The 7751-nt window shown below is 33.7% G+C and overlaps 1 pseudogene; it reads right to left on the reverse strand.

Annotated features, from left to right (window-relative positions):
- Positions 1–571: 571 nt before the first annotated feature.
- On the reverse strand, positions 572–737 carry LOC147825019 (U2 spliceosomal RNA; annotated as a pseudogene).
- Positions 738–7751: the final 7014 nt, after the last annotated feature.

Consider the following 7751-nt stretch of genomic DNA (forward strand, 5'->3'; position numbering starts at 1 on the left):
TTTTTTTTTTTTTTAGTTTTTTGACTGTTGGTTTTTGTTTTTTCATGAGTATGAGCATTGTTTTTAGGGGTTTTTTTTGTTTGTTTCTTTTACTTTGTTTTGTTTTTTGCTTCTTTCTCTTCTTCCTGTCTTCTTCATCAGTTTCCTGATACTTGGGTGATCTTCCTTTGTCCTTCAGCCTTGCTTTTAATCTCTTTCTCTTCTTTTATTTATATTTTTATCCTTTTAAAATTTTCTCCTCTTAAGGTAAAATCATACTATTGAGTGACTATCTGCTGTATATAATTGTCTGATTGGGTTTACATCTTGTTATATAACTATAAAACATCTATTTTTGTTAATGTTATCAAATTAATAGTTATCATAGTTTGTCATTTTTTAATGTCATTTTTAAATTTATTGTTATTACTGATTGTACTACTTTAGCCAAGGCAACATAGTTGTTCTGATCAATGGATCTTTTTTTTATACCAATAACTGGATAGTCCAGAAATCATAAAGAATACTATAGTTCAGTACCAAAGAACTGGGTTCTAGACCAAATTAACAGCAACCTTTTATCCCTAATAAATTGGTACAGACACAAAAAGGCAAAAAAGCCAGATATGTCTAGAAGTCATTTCTGAAAAGTAGGCACTTCCTAACTCTTTACACTAGTAATAAGATACCTACCATAAGCAATTTATAAGCCTCAACAGATACTACACTTGATTTTAGCCAAAAGGCCGAGAAGTGATAATAAGCTTCAACACAGAAAATAAATAAACACAAAGAGTAGAAAATGAGAAAATATGAAAGCAAGATGCAACCCATAATTCCCAACTCACCCCCCCCAAAAAATTAAGGGAGCATCAGGGTGCAAGAAACAAAAAACCTCGCAGCTGAATTTTATGAATTGGTGCAAGTGAAAGTACCAAAACAGTTCAATAAATCTCTTGACAAAAACAAAACAGATAATTAAAGAGATGGCAAGTTTAAGGAAATGATTAGTGAATCTAGAGTAGATATAGATTAAAAAAAAATAGAAGAGCTTAGGAAAGACATGGAAACCATGAATACGTAATATAGAAAATAACTGAATTCCATAAAACTGATGAAAACAGAAATCCAAGAGATTAAAAATTCTAATGAAAGTAAAAGCAACAGAGTCAATCAGTGTGAAGATAGAAGATCAGCTCTAGAAGACAGGCTTGCGGTTGGCGATTATCAAATGAAAGACTTCTTAAAAACAGTAAGGGACCATGAAATATCAGTCCAACAGGTGAATGTGAATGATATCAACTCACTGGTTAAAAGAAACAAATTGGCAGAATGAATCAAGAAACAAGATCCAACAATATATTGCATACAAGAAACACATTTAACTCAAAAAGAATTTCATACACTGAGAATCAAAGGGTAAGAAACAATACCTCATGCAACAGGAACACAGAAAAAAAAGCAAAGATAGCTATTCTATTTGCAGACAGAGTGGATTTCAAGCGAAGACTGATTGGAAGATACAAAGAAGGTTGATACACACTTGTTAAGGGAACAATCCAAAAGGAAGAGATAACAACCATAAATATATATGCACCAAATATCAGCACATTCAACTATATAAAACAAACATTAATGAATATGAAAAATAAAATAAGTATTACTACAGTTGTAATGGGGTCCCTCTGTACCCCGTCACACAAATAGACAGATCAAGTAAACAAAAATCAACAAATAAATATCAGAGCAGATAAAAAACTATGAACAGGGCCAGAGATTTAGCTCAGTGGTTCTGCCTCCTGCCTCGCAAGCACAAGGTCCCAAGTTCGATCCCCAGTACTAAAAAAAAAACAAAACTTTGAACAAATGGGCTTAATAGATATCTACAGAGTGTTCCACCCAACAACAACAGAATACACATTCTTCTCAGCAGCCCATGGTACCTTCTTCAAAATAGACCACAAACTAGCTCATAGAACATGCTTAAGTAAATGTAAAAGATTTGAAATTATCCCATGTATATTATCAGGTGGTAATGCAATGAAATTGGAAATCAATTGCAAAAGAAACAAAAACCACATAAACACTTGGGAATTACATTACACTCTCCTGAACAGCTAGTGGGTTACAGATGAAGTTGAAGAAAAAATTAGGCACTTTCCACAATTAAACAGTAATGCTAACACAACACACTGGAACTTATGGAAAACAATGAAATCACTCCTACAAGGGAAATACATAGCAGTAAATGCCCACACCACAAAAACAGATAAATCTCAAATAAATAATCTAAATAAATAAATAAATAATCATTAATCAAATAAATAAGCATGTTGAACCTCAGAACAGCAAGCAAAACCCAAAACACAGACAAAAGAAGGAATTATAAAAATCAGAGCAGAAATTAATGCAATTGAGACTAAGAAAGCAATACAATGAACCAATGAATTGAAGAATTGGATCTTTGTAAGACTAAATAAAATTGACAAACCCTTTAGACAACTTTATTTTAAAAGAAGAAAGAAAAGACTCAAATCCATGCAATTAGGAATGAAAAGGGTTAAATCACTGCAGATCCTGCAGAAGTCCAGAAGATTATCAATACCTACTTCAAGCTCCTGTATTCTAATAAGATGAAAAATCCAGAAGAAATGAACAGATTCCTAGGTACTTACAAATTACCACAGCTGAATCAAGGAGACATAAAAATTCTAAATAACCTGCTATCAGTCAATGAAATTGACAATTTAATTAAAAACCTATCAACAAAGATAAGCTTAAATGCTGACAGATTCATGGCTGAATTCTACAAGAAATTTAGAGATCTAATGCCACTGCTTATCAAAATATTTAATGAAACTGAAAAGGAAGGAATATCCCCAAACTCATTCCTGGAAGCAAGCATTACCCTGATACCAAAACCAGAGAAGGATTCAACCAAAAAGAAAGGAAGGAAGGAAGGAAGGAAGGAAGGAAGGAAGGAAGGAAGGAAGAAAGAAAGAAAGAAAGAAAGAAAGAAAGAAAGAAAGAAAGAAAGAAAGAAAGAAAGAAAGAAAAGAAGAAAACAATCTACAGGCTAATTTCTTTAATGAATGTAGTTGCAAAAATCCTCCATGAGATCCTGGCAAAGAGAATGCTACAAATAATCAAGAAGATTACAGACCATGGCCAGGTGATATTCATCTCAGGGATGGAGGGATGGCTCAATATACACAAATCAATAAATGAAATAAACCATATCAACAGAACCAAGGACAAAAACCACATGATTATCTCAATAGACAAAGAAAAAGCATTTTACAAAGTCCAACATCTATTTGTAATAAAAACGCTACAGAAAATCTTTATCTCAATCTAATAAAAATCATCTATGACAAAGCAACAGCCAACATCATACTAAATGGTCAAAAGCTAAAAGCTTTCCCTCTAAAATGAGGAAAAAGACAAGGATGCCTGCTATCTCCACTCTTATTCGATGTTGTTCTGGAAACATTAGCCAGAGCAATTAGACAAGAGAAAGAAAGAAAAGGAATATTAGTACAAAAGGCAAAGTTAAATTACCATTATTTACAGAAGACATGATACTCTACATAGAAGACCCCAAAAACTCCACCAGAAGACTCATAGATTTAATAACCAAACTCAGTAGCAGAACAGGATACAAAGCAACACTGAAAAATAGTTTTCCTACACACTGATAGCAAACTCACTGAAAAAGAAATTAGAGAAACAACATCTTTCACAATAGCATCAAGAAAAATGAAAAACCTAGAATCAATCTCACAAAGGAAGTGAAAAACCTATACATAGAAAACTACAGCACTCTGGAAAAGGACATTTAAGAGGATATCAGAAAATGGAAAGATATCCCTGTTCTTGCATAGGAAGAACCAACATAGTGAAAATGGCCACAGCTTCCAAAACTGTTATACAGATTTAATGCAATCCTAATCAAAATAACATACCTCACAGAACTAGAGAAAATAATCCTAAAATTCGTATAGAACCAGAAGACACTTAGAATTGCAAAAGTAATTCTGGGTAACAAAGGCAAGGCGTGAGACATCATAATCCCCTACTTGAACTTACACTACAAAGTTACCATGATAAGAACAGCATGATCCTGGCAAAAACAAAATGAAACAAAACAAAACAGATCAGAGGATCAATGGAACAGAACAGAACATGCAGAAACCACTCCAAGCATACTCAGCTATCTTATGTTTGACAAAGGGGCCAAACACTTTCAGTGGGAGAAAGATTGCCTCTTTACTAAATGCTCTTGGGAAAACTGACTTTCCCCATGTCAAAAATTTTACCTAGACCTACATTTCTCACCATACACTAAAGTAAAATCAAAACAGATCCAAGACTTAAATATAAAAACAGAAATACTTAATCTGCTGGAAGATAAAATAGGTAAAATTCTAGAAGATGTAAGTGTAGGAAAAGATATTTTAAACAAAATCCCAATTGCATAGGCAACATTACAGAGAATGAAGAACTGGGATCAAATCAAATTAAAAAGCTTCTGCAGTTATACCACAAAAGAAACCACCAGGCAAGTGAAGAAATGACCCACAGAATAAGAAAAAAAACAGCCCCTACTCCTTAGACAAAGAACTAACATGGGGAATATATAAGGAGCTCAAAAAATCAGACCCTCCCCAAATTTAAAAGTCCAATCCAAAAACTGACATCTGAATTGAATAGACATTTCTCAGATGAAGAAGTACAAACAGAAAATAAATATATGAAAAAATATGTAACATCATTGATCATTAGAGAAATGCATATTAAAACAATACTGAGATTCCATCTCACTCCAGAAAGAATGGCTATTGTAAAGAAATCAACCAATAACAAATGGCTGTGGGGGAAAAGAACCCTTCTGTAATGCCAGGGGGAGTGTGAACTGGAATAGCCACTATGGAAATCAATGTGGAGATTCCTCAAAAAAGTAAAACTAGAGGTTCCATTTGATCCAGCTGTTCCCCTTCTAGGTATATTCCCCAAAAAAAGTTGAAAGCATCATACCACAGTGACATATGCATACCCATGTTTACAGTAGCACAATTTTTAATTGCTAAGTCTTGGAAACCACTTATATGTCCATCGAAATGTGAATGAATACCAAAGAGGTGGTATTTATCTACAACAGTACTACTTTGACATAAAGAAAGACAAACTTGAATCATTTGTATTAAAATGAATGCACCTTGAGACCATAATCTTAAGTGAAATAAATTGGACACACAACTTTAAATATCACATTGTTTCTCTTGTTTTAGCTGCTCAAAGGGCAAATAAGGACCATAATGTAGGATAGATATTGTGAAGTTGGAAGAACATGTTCAAATGGGAAGGGGAGCAAGGGAGGTGGGGAGGGAGAAGGGAAGGAAGGAAAAGGGAAAAAAGAGAATGAAAGGAAAAATGAGAACAAAGTTTACATAAATGGGAGAGGGGAAGAATGGTTGAAGGGAGGGGAAGGGAATGGGGAAAAAGAATTAAGGTATATTATGTACAGGTACAAATTCCCTATGATGACAAATATGTACTAATAAAAAGGAAAGTTAAAAAATAACAAAAAAGAATTACCAAAACAATTAAGGTCGGACAAATTTTAAGGAAAAGAAATCCTGAATGTAGCAGAAGAGGGTGAACTAGTGCCAGGTGCCAGTGGTTCCTGAAGCTGAATAGTGAATATGAGGGAATTTCCAAGACATGATGGCTATTTTTTCCATAAATTAAAGAAAAGTGAAGAGACAATTGTGGAAGGTGATGACCAGCATTGGAGTTTTAAGGATCCCAGAAAAAGTCTGGAAATAGGCATTCTGGGAAGAGGGAGTATTAGTTGCACCATTATTATTGGTTAGTCTTAACAGTCCATTTGAGATTGAATATGACTTTAAGTGAAACAAATTTATCCCCATTGTAGGATTTTCTCAGCTACCTTTTTTAGGAATAAATAATTTGGGCAAAAGAACAAGACTAAGTTTTTTGTAGAAGGATTGAACAAAGAGGGCATCAAATAATCATATGGCATCAGCTATAGGACTTTTGAGATGACAAACCATATGAATATAAACTAAAACCTGAGAAAAGTGGGAAAAGAAGGCAGCTGACATGAAGAAAACTCAATGATTGATAGACTATAGATCACTGAGGTACAAATATTGGATAATAACCAAAATTGAACAAGAAAGCAGGAAGGAGATAAATATTATGTCCAGGAGATGAAACAGTGGTTTTGAAAGAAGAGAATTTGTGTTTGTAAATAAGGTACAATTTGTGATCTAAACAAAATGTGAGTGCCGCTGGAGATGAAGAGTTTGCAGAACTGAGAGGTCAAGAAAGTGGATGAGCCATTAACAAAACAGTGAATTTCTAGGATGATAGTGGGATACTCTATGAGAGTGTTCTAAAAATAACAGAACTTTATAAAAGTTATAGTCTATATGTAGACTATATATTATAGTCTTCAATGATTGAAGTAGAGTGACTGCAGTGCAGAGGGAAAGAGCATACTTTAGAGAGGGAAATGTATCTCAGAATTCCAGGATTGAATTAGATGGTGGAGCTGTAATGTTTGAAAGAGACAGTGGGGCTCAATGGACATGAGGAATGGTAACTTCTAAGACAAAGTCCCTACCTAGGAGAACTGTAGGTTGTGGTGCCTGTAAGGGGAGTCAACTGAAACAGGGAAATGGAAACATAAAGAGATGAGGCTGTGAACACAAGGGAGTCAGTTGGGCAAAGAGCAATAGGTACAGAGGGTACAATAGTTGAACCCCAGAATTGGAAAGAATAAGGACATGCACAGAATTTTGGGAATAATAATGTGGCAACATAAGAAACTCAAAGGTCTTACACATTTGTGACTGATTATTGTAAATAAGGATGAAAAGTTTGACTAGTATTCTTACAACTCTATGAGAGTTGGTACTGGTCTTTGTAATAATCCTGATCATTTATTACTACATACAATTGCTAAATACACCTTCCTTTTATTCAAACCCAGAGCAAGGAGAATAATCATGAATATTAACAATCCTGTATTGATTAACTTATAGGATTTGAACATTTTATCATTAAATGTATTGTATAGATCATCTTAACTAGAAATAGGTCAATAACCATACCACCTACAATTATAGTTGATTCTTTATTACTTTTATCACCTGTAATTAAATTTTATCATGAAATATGTCACATGTGTTCACATATACTTGAAAGGTAAACATGAAGGCAAATATAAATGTCTCTAAAGGACTTAGTCAAACAAATCATTCATCATTTTATTATTTAATTTCACTGTAAAAGGAAGAGATGGCTGTTTAAAAAATATGTGATTGTCTTTAATAAGATAAAATTTAAACAGGTAGAAGTTCATTTTTTTTTTACTGAATTCAGCCACATGTTGGAAATAGGAAGGAGGAAGCATGTTCCCAGATTCTTCTGGCTACACAGAGAAGGGGGGCTGACAGTGAAATGTATTGAACAGTTCTAGGGAGGCTCTGCATTAGTGACCAAAACAATCACAAGAACACAGCAAAATTACACAATTTCTGTAGGGCTGGGAAAACAAAAAGTAAAGCATTAAACAAATACAACAAACTCTTCAAGAGGAAAAACTACAACAAAAGAGCAATCAATATTTGTGTAAAAGTACTATTTTTAAGGTGAACTTTCTCACCTATTTGAAGATCCAATTTGCCAAATTACAATATTCAAAAAATCACCTGATGTGCTACCATGATGAGCACTGATGT

This window comes from Heterocephalus glaber, unplaced genomic scaffold (assembly GCF_053883595.1).
Source record: "Heterocephalus glaber isolate CG9 unplaced genomic scaffold, H.glaber_assembly_v1.0 deba00001523, whole genome shotgun sequence".
In the NCBI taxonomy this organism is placed as follows: domain Eukaryota; kingdom Metazoa; phylum Chordata; class Mammalia; order Rodentia; family Bathyergidae; genus Heterocephalus; species Heterocephalus glaber.